The sequence below is a fragment of the Manis javanica genome, chromosome 2 (assembly GCF_040802235.1).
Source record: "Manis javanica isolate MJ-LG chromosome 2, MJ_LKY, whole genome shotgun sequence".
In the NCBI taxonomy this organism is placed as follows: domain Eukaryota; kingdom Metazoa; phylum Chordata; class Mammalia; order Pholidota; family Manidae; genus Manis; species Manis javanica.
Window position 1 is genome coordinate 205,662,802 of NC_133157.1, and position 15,578 is coordinate 205,678,379.

The 15,578-nt window shown below is 39.2% G+C and overlaps 1 protein-coding gene across 1 annotated transcript in view; it reads left to right on the forward strand.

The window, feature by feature from the left end:
- The window catches only part of ATAD2 (ATPase family AAA domain containing 2), a 94,160-nt gene extending 92,811 nt beyond the window's left edge, over nt 1–1,349 (forward strand). The window contains exon 29 of the mRNA XM_073230057.1: nt 337–1,349. The gene's annotated coding sequence lies outside the window, so the exon portion shown is untranslated. The remainder of the gene's footprint in view (nt 1–336) is intronic.
- The last annotated feature ends 14,229 nt before the right edge of the window (nt 1,350–15,578 follow it).

The window sequence follows — 15,578 nt, forward strand, 5'->3', positions numbered from 1 at the left end:
TATAATTTAGCTGATTCTATAAGGGAGTTCTGTAAGTATGCACTGTGGAATTAGCTGAGGTATTTTAGACTCGTCTCTCCACTTCTTTCCCACCTCGGTACATTTTTGCTCAAAATAATGCCATTGAGGGATTTTTCTATCCATCAGAAGAGGGACTTTGTTAGGACTTGGGTAAAGGTAATTAATTTCTGCTGAGAGGTTTTGTGAGGGTAAAAACTCACTTTAGGGCATAGAGGAAGGGGTTGCCAGTTTGCCTCCTAATATCCATTCTTGCATTCTTGTAACAAAGCCCTGCATAATGTATCACACTGAAAATTAGGTTTTCTTCTATTGCAGTACAATGTGGTCATTTGACTAAGTTCTGGCCAATGAAAAACAAAAGGAAGTGTGCACAATTTCTAGAAAGGTCTTTGGAAGAGAAGAGGTGAGAGCACTTTCTGCCCTTCTGTGCTTCCTTTTACCTGCTCCCCCGAAAAATGTATAAAATGACTGGAACTTCAGAAGGAATCTTGGACTATGAGGTTACCTTAAAGATGGAAAGAACCTTGTTCATGTTAACTTTAAAGGATTGCTCTTCAAACCGTTAATTACCTCTGGATTTCTTTCTTGAAAGAGAAATAAACTTCCTTATTTAAACTGCTGTTGGGTAGATCTCTGTATTGATAATAAAATGTAGTTCTTAACCAGCAAACGTAGGATTCATAGAGAATCAGGGACATTAGTATTTTTGATGCTTAGGGTCTTGAAAGGTCTTATTCAGGACTTGGTGCTTTTAGGAAGTAAAAGCTGAAAAAATAATGTGTCACAGCCCTTGAGCACACAGGTGGCATCATCAAATGGACTTTAAAGCTTTTCTTGGATGGTGTGGAAAAGTGGCAAGCTAGAGGCAGGAGAGTCGAAAGGAAGCCCTCACAGGCATTTTTGTAAAGGAAGGTTTAGTAAGACCTTACTTGGTAATACAGTACACATTAAAGATAATTTCCTAGTGTCAAAATCAACTCCCAGGGTATTGGTGGGAATATTGACAGTATATACAATAAAGTTGCCAATTTCAGGGATCAGTTAAATACAATTGGAAACATCTGGATTTTCAGGTAATTCAAAGATGCTGAGAAGCAAAAGAGTCTTCATAACCTTATATTGCACCTAACTTTTGTTGTAGACTGAAAAATGGCCACCCAAAGGATATCTTCATCCTAATCCCTGGAACCTGTGAATGTTTCTGTGAACAAAGGAGAGGGTTCTTTAAATGTAATTAAGGATCTTGAGATAGGGAGATTATCCTGGATTATTTGTGCCAACCCCAAATGTAATTATGTTTCTTATGAGAGGGAAATGGAGATTTTAGAGGACAAGCAATGTGACCATTAAGTCAGAGATTGGGGTCATGTGGCCACAAACCAAAGAAGTGCTGGCAGCCAGCCACCAGGAGCTGGAAAAAGCAAGGAACAGATTCCCCCCTAATTCCTCCAGAGTGTGGCCCTGCTAGCACTTTGAGTTTGGCCTGATGATACTGATTTTGGACTCCTGGCCCCAGAACTGGAGGAATTAGGTTTTTAAGTAATGATTGTGGTAAAGAACATCCCTTCCTTTGAGGTGAGTCTTCTTCAGAAGATGAGGTTATCATATAAGGAAGGAAATAAAAGAGGTTCTGAATCTACTTGGAGGAATTTCTTACCTTGGCGTATACAAGTTTCCAAGCAATAGTTAGGAAAATGGTTTTTGCTTGCTTTTGGGTTTTGGTCACAGAGAAGGGCATGACTGGATTAAGACACAGATTGCAAAAATAATTCAAACTACTCTTACTAAGGGGATCAGTGACTATGGTTTGGCTGAATCAAATTTGTACTTCTTAGTTTGTATCATAACTCTACCATTTAGCATCATTCCATGCAGTAGAATGCTGGTCTTTATTGAAACAATTTTTTTCTCCTATCTGCTGTGACACACTACACTCATACATTCACAAGGTTTTCCTCCCAGATTCCAGGATTGCTCTCCTGCCCGCTTTGGGTGGCTTCCATCCTCTACCCTTATTCTTCATGTTGTTCCCCAGAGCTTGGTTGGTTGGTCCTGGGCTCTCTCCTCTCTCTACACTCTCTCCAGGTGGTATGCCCTACTCTCATGACTTTAAATACCTTTGTATTACCAACTCCTCCCAAATTTTTATCTCCAGTCCATGTATCTCTTTTCTGAACTACAGAGCAGTATATGGATCTTTTCCTGAAACCTGTTGCTTCTCCAGAGTTCCTCTTACCAATAAATGCCATTACCACCCATCCAAATGCTAAAGCCAGAAACTTAAAACTTCCCTTTCCCTCAGTTTCTAGTCCATCACCTGATTTTCTGCCTTCCAAAAACCTCTCAATTCTCTCCATTTCCTCCCCTAGCTCTCTCAACCTACTGTAATCACAGATGTATAATATTTCAAAAGCCTCCTGATTGGTCTTGCTTCTGCTCTTGCCCCCTGGCACTCATTCTCATGCAATAGCTGGAGTATTTTTTTATGTAACTCAGATCTGATATCATTTGCTTTTACTATCATTGCAGACCCTTATGGCTCCTGCCCACCTTTCAGCTTCATGTCCTCACTCTTCTGGCCCACAGTAGTCCAACCACCCTTAGCCTTTCTTTTTTTCACTTCTTTCTTCCTACCTCTGGGCTTTTTCTCATGCTGTTCCCTTTGTCTAGAATGCTCTTCCCTCTACCAATGCATGTCTGTTTCCTACCATCTTTCATTTCTCAGCATAAAAGTGATCATCTTAGAACTAAGCTTTCCTGGCCACCTCAATCTACATGAGATTTCCTATTTAAACCTTTCATTTATTCCCCAATATTCTCAGATGACACTTTCCATAATTTGTACCTATTTTATAACGTTTGTTTAATGTTTGACCACAAGATCACGGGCTTTTTAAGATAAAAAACTAAGTTTGTTTTATGATTATATATCCAGCACTTACATATTAGGTCCATAGTTAGGACTAAATAAATATCAGTTGACTTGACTGGGTGAGGGATAAGGAGAGCAGATTAAGGAGCAGAAAAGGAAGACAAGGTGAAGGGAAGCCCATATTTTGGAAAAGGTGTGTGGGATAGCATCTAATTTTTAAAAAGGTACAGTCACCTTGACTATATTTTTAGAAGCTACTTCTATTACATTTATCCAATTCCAAAGTTATAAAAGAAAATTTTTTTCTTCAGTTTGCTCATAGTTATTTTCCGTGTATTGGGTCATGAAATTGAGATTGAAGCCCATCTTAATGACTATTTTCTTAGCTTGCATAGTCAGTGACAATGACTGTGGAAAGACTGGATGGTTATGGGGGTTTTCATTTTGTTTACTAGTTCTGAAAACAAGCACAAAATACCAAGAAACATGTTTGTTTATAAATACATTTAAAATTACAAAATTACATATAACGTATAGTTTATATTTAAATTGTGTTACACATAAAAATTACATGTTAATAGTGATGAGAGTAGCTATCGGTTAAAATGTCAGATTAAAAATAAATGGATTTTATGTTAGGCGGGAAAATAGATATGAGCGGGGTGGAAAGAGAATAAGGCCAGGAAAAGCCCACTAAAAAGACCCAGAGTTAGTCAGTTAAAACTCAGAAAGCCAGGAGCAACTTGTCCTGGAATATTTGAATATTCCCCAGATAAAGGAGGGTACCTCAGTGATGCCAGGATTCTTGTTCACAAAGCCAAAGAACAAGCTTCACAAACACTTAAGGTAGGAGAGCAAGGTACAGGCTTTTATTTAGAGAGAAAGTGAGAAGACAGAGCTCCTGGCTCACACTAGGAGGGTACAAGAGAACCCAGCCAGGGTGGTGCATTGTCTAAGGGTTTTATAGGCAGTTGAGGATTTGGGAAACATTAAAAAAACTTAGGGGTGTGGACTAATTAAGTGGTCCCTGAATATTTAGAGTTAACACAAGCAACTTCCTGCTCTGATGATTTCTCCCTGAGATACCAGCATCTTGGTCTGGGAGCATATCAAACAAGGCCACCTGACCAGCCCTCAAGGTGCTGAAGAGTAAGTTAAGAATTTCTAACTTCTTAACTTCTTGAGTATTAAAATGCAGTCTTATATTTAAGGTGGAATCCTTGCCTTTTACTGTGTTGTTTATGCCCGGGCTTACTTACTAAATTAGTTGCCCAGTTTGCAAAATCACCTCATTAGGTCTGAAGGAGGAAAGACAGCACATAGGTTTGGGCCTTTTAGCATGCTAAAGTGAATCTTACACATGATTATAAATGATTAACATAATAAAGACATGTGCTACTCTTTATCTGGGGAATATTAACTGATCTCCCTGAAGAATGACTCTAGAGCTTAATGTTTAACACAGTTTTGGTAGGGGGTTTCCTTGCATGTAGTTACATTGCTCTGATTGTAAATATCTTGTCTTGCTTTTTGCAGAGGCTCTCACCCTACTCTGACTATTCCCACAGTCCCTGTCTCATCAGCATAGCCTGTGTCTTTATTGTGTTAATCATGCAGGCCCAGCTTATTTTTTAACTTTACCTATATGCTGTTTTTTTCTCCTTTGGCCCTAATCAAGTAGTTTGCAACCTAGGCAACTAATTTAACATGCAGGCCCAGCTGTAAACAACACAGTAAAAGGAAGGAAGGATTCCATCTTAAAGATTGCATTTTAATACCCAGAAAGTTGAGAAGTAAGATCTTAACTTACTCTTTAACAGACAATAACAGCCCATCTTGGGGACTGGAGAGGCAGTCTTGTTTGATATGCTCCCAGACCAAGACCCTGGTATCCCAGGGAGAAATCAGAGCAGTAAGTTCCTTGTGTTAATTCTAAACATTCAGAGATCACTTAACAAGTCTGCACCCCCAGCCCTTAGTCACATTCCTAAAGAATCCTTAAAAGGGGGAACCCCCGACCTTTCAGGGCGCTCCTGTCTCTGAGGTCGCCCACACTGTATAAGTGCATAACCGTTTAACTTTAAACTTTCTCTCTCCAACTTTTCAGGGTGCCTCTCCTTGCCGAGGTGGCCTGTACTTTTTCTAAGTAACTTTAAAACTTTTATTGTACTTCACTACTGTGTCTCTGCTCTTCAATTCTTTGTTGCAGTGGGGACGAGGATTGAGGAAAATACACAGCACTCCCCCAACATATTGGTTAAGACTCTTTTGAATGCAAACAAAAGAAATTCTGGCTAACTTTAGCAAAAAGGCATATTTTTAAAGGACTTAAGTTACTTTATGTGATGGTCAGAACCATCAAAAATCAATGGGGAGAGAACCAGGGTTGCTCCAAGCCCTTGTGGAAGTTCTTAAAATAGTTGCTATTAATGTGACTCAGCAAGGACAAAGGATCAGGCTCAGTGATTCTCTTGTAGCTTTCAAAGTTCCCCCTAACAAAGAATTGAATTGGTCTTGATGTGCCCCCTAGCTATGGCCAGAGGCCAGGGTCACATAATTTAGACATTACTATAGAAGACTCCCATTATGAAGAAGCTTGAACCTGGACCCACCCCCAAGAACTGTCTTAAAGGTGAAAAAAGCCACAATTTACTGACATAATTTCTAATGTTCATGTGAGCCAGTTTTTTGATGCATAAGGTGTGCAGTTTACACACAGTATTTTATTTAATCTTTACAAAGACTCTAGCGTGTGAATTGTGTTATTTTCATTTTACAAATAAACAGGCTTAAATTAGATAATTTATTCAATTTAACACATGGCAAAAGCGGGACTTAACTAGGTCTGTGTAATCAAAACCCATGTTCTTAAACTGATTTTTTTTATTAAAGTATCATTGATAGACAATTTTATATTGGTTTCAAATATACAACACACTGGTTCAGCAATTACCCATATTATTAAATCCTCACCCTCTCTGGTGCGGTCACTATCCGTCAACATAGACTTTGCAGAATCATTGACTATATTCTCCATGCTGTACTACTACTATCTCCATGACCAACTTATATTATGATTGAAAATTTTTGTGCATCTTTATCCCCCTCACCCATGGTAACCACTAGTCACTTCTCAGTGTCTGTGAGTCCACTGCAGTTTTGTTCATTCTGTTTTGCCTTTTTTTATATCTCACTGAGCATAATACCCTCTATTTCCATCTATGTTTTTGCATATGGGTGGATTTCTTTTTATGGCTGAATAATATTCCATTGTGTATATGTACATGTACCAGATCTTTATCCACTCTTCTGTTGATGGACACATAGTTTGCTTACTTATCTTGGCTATTATAAATAATGCTGCAATAAACATAGGGGTTTGTATATTGTTTTCAATTAGGGATTTTGTTTTCTTGAGGTAAATTCCTAGAAGTGGACTGAAACCCATGTTCTTAACTATCTTCCCTGAACAGACACTGTAGGTGCCCTACTCATATGCACTTGGCATTCAACATTCTGGTATGTGCCTTTGACAACCTCCTGCGAACATCTGTAATCCCACCTGAGGGTGTTTTCTTCATGATCCATACTGATGTAGGCTGGAAATGACAGGAAGTTAATATCTCTGGCAATGGCTGCCAACCAGAGAGGTGGGAGCTGGTGAATACCCTGGTCCCTTGCCCCTTGGGTGGGACACCTCTGTGGTATGTTGTACATTTTGTCTCTAGGTTCTCCGCCATGGTAGAGCCCTAGATCACAGCAGTAACTGAAACTGCTCTCTGTATTAGCTTCTTTCCCTGCCCTGTGTCTCACTTCACTCCCACCTGCCCTTGTGGCATCACTTCCCAAACAACCACTTGCTCTCATGTCCTATCCTATACTCAGGGTCTGCTTTAGGGAGAACCCAGCCTAAGACACTCCTTTATAAATTTATAATAAAAGTAAGAAAATATGAAATGCCCCTACAATAACTCACTTATTAGTTTAGGTTTTTCAGCTATTACTGAACCTCACAAACCAGAATTAATTTCTTCAGTATTGTGACAGTATTGACATGTTATTTTCAAATTTCTTCCCGTTTCAGATTGCCTTATTTTGCAATGTTAAGTTATGTCTTTATTCTGTTTTTAAGAGGAAAACTTGGAGCTTCATGTTTAGACTGTGTAATTTTAGTATTCAAAGGTTGGAAATGAGATCACTACATTTGAGCAATCAACCCTGCCAACATCCGAGCTCTGGCTGGGAGTCAGAGAACAGCACTTAACATGCAGTGAGAGGGCTCTTGGAATACTGCTACCTTCAGAGCACATGCCAATTCAACATGATTTAAACATCTAAAGGGTATGGAACTACAAAATATTTAATGGATCAAAGAGTGCCAAACACAGGCACCCTGAACATGCAGACATTGTGAGCTCCAAGTATTGATTTAAAGGACCATTGTAAAACTTCAACTGGCTTAAAGATTGACTTGGGGGAAAGAAGGGGGACTAATTGCAATAATGTATTCATGAAATAATTTGGAAACTGATTACGTGTGATGAATCTTAATTATAGCTATTTACTGTGGTGAATATTTAGGAAAATCGGGATCTTAAAAAAAGACAGGCTTTTGCTTTAATTATTTAGGGAGAAAAATAAGTTACCCCAATCTTATGTTCTGTAATTATTTTTTCCATGTTTTATATTTAGGACCACAGCATATATCTTTTTTCTGTTTCTTCCTTAAATGTTCCTAAATCTCCTTCCCCATACCACTAGGGTGAAAATGTAAATTACCATCATCACTCAAATGAATTCTCTGGTTTCTTCTGAACCTTCACCTCACAGCTGTTTCCTGAAATGTAATCACCACAATACTAGCTAAGTGAAAATGTCTCTCTAAAGTGACAGTTTTCTAATATTCTTATACCAAATAACCTTGTAGGAGAAGAAATGGACATTATTAAATGATTTTCTTCCGTCTAAAATAGCTAATCTGGAAATATGCCAAAATGCTAATAGTGGTTAGGACTGGAGAACTATAGATGGATTCTTTTTGCGGGAGGGGAGTGATAGAAAATATATTGGAGGACAAACAATATCTATCAGAGTTTTATACATATGTAACTTTGACATGGCAGTTCCGATTCTGGGAATTTATCCTTTAGTAATACTGACATGTTCATAACATATATATTTGAGGAGGTTTTTTTGTAGCATTAGTGGGAACCAAAAAACTGCATATAATTCTATGTCTATCAGTGAGGAGTCTGACAAATTTTGCCACATAGATGGATTCTTACCTCTTTTTTTAAGTTTTTACAAAGTGATTATATTCCTTTGATAGTGAAAATAACAAATTTTAAAGTTTCATATAAGTTATAATTCTTATTTTAATTATGAAATCGGAAGTATCGAAAAAAGACCAGGAAAAAAAAAAACCCTTGTGGATCTAAACTGAAAAATTATGTATTTCTTCATTTTCATATTGTCCCTCAGCTCTCTTTGAGCAAGTATTTCTTAAAAAATGTTAAACTATATATGCATGATCAGAAAGGAAGTGTTTAACCTTTGAGTACTTGCAAAATATAAGCAAAATCTTTTGTCACCTTGCTGACTGTAGACTGTATACCTCATCCAGCTTTGAAACAAAAGGGAAAGAAACCTGTAAGGAAGAGACAGATTACAAAATATCTGAGAAATTAACTCAATGAGAAGTCCAAGATAATTGGTCTATATATTCAATTTATAACATAATTAAAATGCAATAATAGTAGTTAAATACAAGTGACAAGGCACAAAACTAATATGTTATTATTAAGGTATTTTATTGCACTCAGGGCAGGGACTCGGTCTTGTTCAATAAGTATTTTCTGAATTTATGTGGATATGTACTATTATTGAGAACTTATTGTGTACAAGGCATTAGGAGAGATAAGAATGAGATATGGGCCCTGCCCCTTAAGAAACACATAATACAGTAAAATTACATGTCAACACACCTAAACTATTTCATACCTCAGTAGTGAGTTTACATTTGCCTTTATCATCTATGGCACACAGTGGACTGTAGGCTTCACTGTGTGGTGGAAAAGGAGGGCCTATGAAGTCAAACATGAGTTTTAATCTTCATGTTCTCCAAAAAATGATGCCTTTTGTTAAAGCCATGTGCATTTGTGGCTCGCCAAAATGTCCTTGTGATTGTGCACATTTCCTGTGACTAGGACTGATCAAAGAGCTCTAAGCAGAAGTGCAATGTGACACTTCTAAACTGAAGCATATAATAGCTGATGGAAATCTCTCTTCCCCCTGCCTTGGCAGCCTAGAAGACATGTATTCTGAATGATATAGCCAAAAGGAGGACATGACCTGGATCCCTGAGTCACCATGTAGTTGGAGGTGGCCCAAGAGAGTCACTGAGAACTGTAAGAAACCTCGGTGAATGAGAAATAAATCATTATATGTTAAACAGAATATTTGCGTTTCTTATAGTAGCATAGCCTACAGATACATAGCAACATGGCTGTTCTGATAGAGATAATATATTCACTTGAATGGTTACTGAGCCTCTGTTGGAAGAATCAGTGTGAAGGCAAGACAGTAAGATCTGTTTTTAAAAATGGCGAAGTATTGTTGGGTCTTTTTGTGCTGATTCCCTCTATAAACACTGGAAAAGGCCTGATCAACTTCCAGCCCTATCCAGGTCCCTGTATCCAATATTTAAACCTAACTAAACTTCTGCCTTCACAACTTGTAGGACTTCAGGTAGAAGGCATCTTCCTGAGCCTCGGTTTCTTCATCTGTAAAATGGGGGATGTAATGTTTAAATTATATAGCAAAGCACTTTGGTCAGGGCCTGGCAGGCAGAGATGCTTCATGAGAGTTTGTTTGCCTCCCTATCCTTTATCCGAGGCCAGTGGCTCTCTCCACTGACTGCATTTTAGAATTATTTGGGAAGCTTTTTAAAAAAATTAGTGCCTGTATTCCACCCTAAGCAAAATAAAATCTTTGGAGAAGGGGGTTAGGTCATAGATATTTTTTTTAAGTACCAGGTGATTCTATTGTCCAGCCAGGTTGAGAACAATTGCCCTAGGCAGTGTGTGAACAAAATGCTATTTGATAACATGGTTTAAAATAAAACTGTAATAAGCAAGTCAAAAACTATACATTATGACCACTTTTTCAGACTTGGAGCTTTAAAAAAGGTTTATTATAATGACAGACACAGTCAGTAAATAGTTTCTGGATGCTCTCAGGGACTCAAGGACATAATGATAAGCAGAACTGTAGATAAGTCCAGTGATGTTGCAATGAAAAGAACAGGCTCAGATACCATTTACATTGTTTTTAGTAATGACTGTTTTTTATGGGCTGAATTGTGTCTCCCTCATATATATTGAAGCCCTAACCCAAGTACCTCAGAAAGTGACTGTATTTGGAGACAGGGTCTTTGCAGAAGTAATTAAGGTAAAATGAGGTCATTAGGGTGGGCCCTAATCCTTATAAGAGGAATTTGAATACAGACATGTACAGAGGGAAGACATGTGAAGACAGTGGGAGAAGACAACCATCTATAGTTGAGGAGAGAGACCTGGAACAGATCTTTCCCTCAAACCCTCAGAAGGAACTAATACTGCTTACACCTTGATCTCAGACTTAACAGCCCCTGGAACCATGAGGAAAATTAATTTCTGTAGTTTAAGCCACCCAGTCTGTGGTACTTTGTTACAGCAGCTCTGGCAAACTAATACACCTGTGCAACAGCTGAAGTATATAGTAAGGTTTTGGTAAGTGGGTGGGAGAAATAGCTTCCCTGTGTCCAATTTATTACGAGATGTTCAGAGAGGCAGCGGATTTGTATAAGGTCCTTGAAGGTGAGTACTTTAACTGATGAGAAGTTAATTAAAAATATTAGAGAAGGCTGGCTGTGTCCCGGGAATGTGAATCATTGTGTCTGCTGGTTCACAGCCATCTTCTGAAAGAACTGCCCTTGCTCACAGCCTTTGCTGCCCACATAAGGCTGTCCTTGCCCTCCAAGACTGCCCAGCCATCCTGCCACGGCTGATTAAATTAGAAGAGATGTGCTAGAACAATCAGATTCTCTTTTTAGATTTTGGAATTGGGATAATGAGAATCAGGCTATTTATCTCTAATGAACAGAGCTGAATGGTAATATTGGATTCCTGGGCTAAGAACACTTGGCTGGACCATTGTCTTGCCAGTGGGTTTCAGCCCCAGGCAAGTTCACTATGGATTTGATGTGACCAAAGAAATTGACAGCAAAACGTTCTTGGGGTGAAAGGGTTATACCCAACTTTATTTCCAGGTGGCAGGTCAGTCACCAGAATCCCATTCACTCAGAGCAAGTCTGCGTGCAGCAAGCTGGTTTCTGCCTCTGGTCCTCTGTCCTTGGCACTGCCACCACTCCAGCCTCTGCTCTGCTCTCCTGCAGCCTTGCAGCCCTGCCACCTTGTTGTGCCCAGAGCACTGGGCAGAGCTCTTTATGTAGAGTCAATAGCCATATATTGCCCACAGGTGTGCAGTGAGCTAGTCAACCAGGGCCAGGTGAGAATCCTGGCCACAGGAACTCTCATTTTATCCACAACCATGTTCTAGAGGAGTTGTAAGAGTCAGGGGAGGAGAGGGTAGAGTGGACCTGTAGGGACAAACAGTAGCTTCAGCTTCTTTAACTGAGCTAGCTTGAGTCGTTTTCCGTACCACAACCAGAAGAGTGTTAACTAGCATGAAGAAAAAAAAAACTAGAAAGTCAGCCAAAGTTCTACACTGAAAGCCACACAAAAAATCAACCTAATCTCTCTTCCATGCAGAATTGTAAGACGTTCAGGCTGGAAAGACCCTAGAGGACAGCATTAGTATAGCTAATATTTTCTGAAAATTTAGATAAACTAGGCCCTTTGTGTGAACCATTAACCTTTTTAGATAGGGCACAACAATTGCAATATCTGCATTTTACAGGTGAGTAAAAACAGGTTGAGAAACCTGCCTTAAGTCATATAGTTACTATGGTAAGTTAATTACAAAAATGGCCACAATTTTTTGCCTTTCCTGATCCTCATCCTTTGCAATGTGACTTTGCAGCTGTTCCCATCAAGAGGTGGAATCTGGGCTGCCACTATCACTTGCTTTGGCCAATAGGATGTGGCAGATATGACAGTGCATCCATTCTGAGGTTAGGCTTAAGAGGTCTTAAATGCTGCTACTTCATTTCCTAGAACCCTGTGCATCTGAAGGAGTCTAGACTACTGGAAGATGAGACACATGTGGCCTATGAACTCTGTGATCAATAGCTAACCACTGAAGATGTGACTAAGGCCATCTTAGATGTGCTAATTCCTAGATGATCCACTGAGAGTCAGCTGCCAGATATATTGAGTCTGTCCTGGTCCAAACCTCCCTAGACAACCACTGACCACAGATGCGTGAGTGAGCCCAGCCCAGGTCAGCAGAACCATCCAGCCTACCCACAGATAAATAATTCCTTAGGCTTTTAAACCACTCAGTTTTGGTGTGCTTGTTCTGCAGCAACAACTGCTGATGCACAGGATCTGGGACTTGCACAGAAGACCATCTGACTTCAACACCAGTGAATGCTGTCAGATCCTATGCACACTATAGCCTAGTTAATGCAATACCTTCCTTCTGAAAAGCAGCATATGTAGGATCTTCATAATATTTTAGGGTTGGTTAGGATGACTCAAAACCCAGCTTACCTTGCAGGTTACTGGGCAAGTCATTGGGCAGGTTATCCTTCACACCTTGGCTTCCTCATTATGTGACTGCAAACACCAGCTACCTCACAGAGACACCATAAAGGTAAAATGAGGCAGTATATCTCAAGTGCTTAGAATTGGAAGATGGAGGTCTGCAATGGATCTGAAAGTTCTTGATGACTGAAATAGAATTTCACTGTCAAGTGTTGATATTCAACCGACTTTTAGGAATGGATCTCTCTCTTCTTAGAGCTTGTAATCCTTGGTTCTACAGGAATGTGGTAACTTTTTCCTCAAAAACATTATTCTAGATTTCTCAAAGTAGACTCTACAGGTCACTTACATAAGTGTTACCAGCTGCCTGTTAAATTCAGATTCATAGCCTTATCCCAGACCTACTGTATTAAACTCCCCTGGGAGTGGGGTCTAAGAATCTACATTTTAAAGTTCCCTGATAATTTTCATGCACATTAACGTTTAAGACTTGCTGTTCTAGCCTCTTCTGCTAAGATCTGAAACACAATGAAGCACTGTCTTCTCTCACTCTAGTATGCTTTCTAGTTGGGCCCTAGGGTTAATTGTGTCGCAAGATTTTGGGTAAAAAAAGATACAGTGGTATTCTTTTTTCAGAGATAGTGTTGACATAGCCACTAACAAGCACACTAGTGAATGAACCAACCTCGACACCATGATTTTAAAAAAAAGTGCATCAGTATATTACTCTGAATAATGCTGGGAAAACAGTTTTCCCTGTTTTTCTTGTTGCATCTATAGTCATATATATAGTCTTATGCTAGATACAGAACTGAGGGAGGAGTGGAGTGGAGGGCATTACCAAGAATATTAACTTGTTTTTACTACTACTATAAATAACATTCTTATTTTCACAAAGCAAGCACTAAGAGGAATAGGAAATTACTTGATCCTAAATTGGCTTGAAAGTTTGTTCATTCTGAACTACCTTTAGCAGGAACATTTTTGTTCACCTTCTGAAGTAGCCATTAGAACTGTAAGAGTATTTTGCTAGGGCTAAATTCTAGTTCACCTAACTGTAATTAAAAATTTAAAGGGTCTTAGTTTGATGTCTTTTCAGCTGATTTGTTTCATGGCATCATGTTTTTTCACCAAAAGTAGAAAAAGGAAAAATAACAGGAGGAAACTACTACAAAAAGTGCTGTCAGTAGCCTCTTCCTCTTCACCAGGGCTTAGTACTTTTGATTCAAAGTTCTTCATTTCCTACAAATACGTATTTTTTACTGTACCAGATGTGGATGAGACTCTGAATAACAAAAGGCTATACTTTTTAAAACCTGCTGGACAACTTTTCATCTCTAACAGGACTAAAGTTTTGCCATGCCAGACTGTGTATGACAAACTGCAAAACATATGTATAAAAAAATGTAGATCCTTCTAAGTGTGCCAATCCATGGGTAAAAACTTACTTCTGGAGCCACATAGCTGTTGAAATCAGTCGTATTTACAATTTTTACAAATGAGCTTATTTTAGTAAAAACAAGTTACTCCGTGAGCATGAGCTCTAAACAGATTTATGTGGGCTGGCACAATCTGCTATGCTAAACATATATTCATATTGCTTAGGTCTTCAACCAGTTTTTTTTTTTTTTGAGTGGTGATGATAACAGTCTTGCTTTGTACAAGGATACCAAATAACTGGCAGCAATTCAGCTAAGAACACTGTTTTCAGCGCTGGCATTGAAACTTTTCCTGGGCAGAATGCTCTGTGGGTATGGCCCTAAACTGGGAGGACTCTGAGCTGCTGACATTGGTCAGTGAACCAGGCAGACAGCTTACAGAGAGAAAGAAGTGACTCTATAAACTGGTGCTAAAGAAAATGAAGATGAGGATGGGCTGGAGAAAAGGAATGAAAAAAGGGAGGTGGGGAGAGAGACAGGTGAGATTCATAACATTAAAGGGATCTTTTCATGTACCTCTCCTTGATCTCTTCTCACCTCACCTTGCCTGATATTTTTATGTTCATGTTTTTTGCTCGGTTACTAAACTGTCATCTCCTTGAAGACAAGAAATATTGCCTGACTCAGATTTGCACCTCCCACAGTACCTGGTATATGCTGGTGCTCAAAAACCTAGTTGATAAATGCAGGAACAAAAGAATCAATTTTTGTATCTAAAGCATTTCCTTTCCTCAGAGATTAAGTCCTAAGCAGAGGTTCTCAGTGGGCATAGTAACTGGGTGCAGTTTTTGTCCGGGAGTTTTCATATTGGTACCAGAGTATTTACGTACTGAAAAAGATATTTTTATTGATAGTGAATATTATTTTAGAATGAAATTTTTTTCATCTTTCTATTGGTTTCTTGAAGTTATCTGGTATTTTACAGTACTTGTGGATTTAATTCCAGGAGAGTAAAGTGGTGGTGAATTTTTGTCCTAAATACAGGGTGTTGAGTGTGGCAGGATTAAGTAGCTGTGCTTGTAAGTTCATTAAGCTTTGGGCTTCCACAAGTTCTAGAATTCTAATATACAAATAAAAAGCTGGTGCACACTGATTTCAAAAATCGGGATTTCACTTTAAGCAACTGCATATTTTCAGATTAATGTGGCTCAGTGAAGCACTGCTCTTATTAGCACGGAGAGTCTATGACTGGGATGGGGGTCGGGAATGAACATCAAGGCACCAGAGTTCTCACACATCTAGACCCATGAATCTGTGCAGAGTAGCTTGGAGAGTGAGTCGTTTCTTTCGTTTGTACTTTCCCTAAAAATGTTGTGGGGGTTGGAGGGAAGGGGAGGTGAGGAGGGGTGGTGACGCTGTCCGGTTTTCCCAAAATCTGGGGTCCTTAGGGACTAGTTCACATTGATGCCGTCCAGATTTGACGACAACGACTTGAAAAGAAAGCCCTCCAGCAAGAGTGACTCGCGAGGTGTGGAAAGGAGGGTTTTCGGGGAGGAGAGGGAACAGAGAGGGTCGTTCCGTCTTGCACAATGGTTCAAA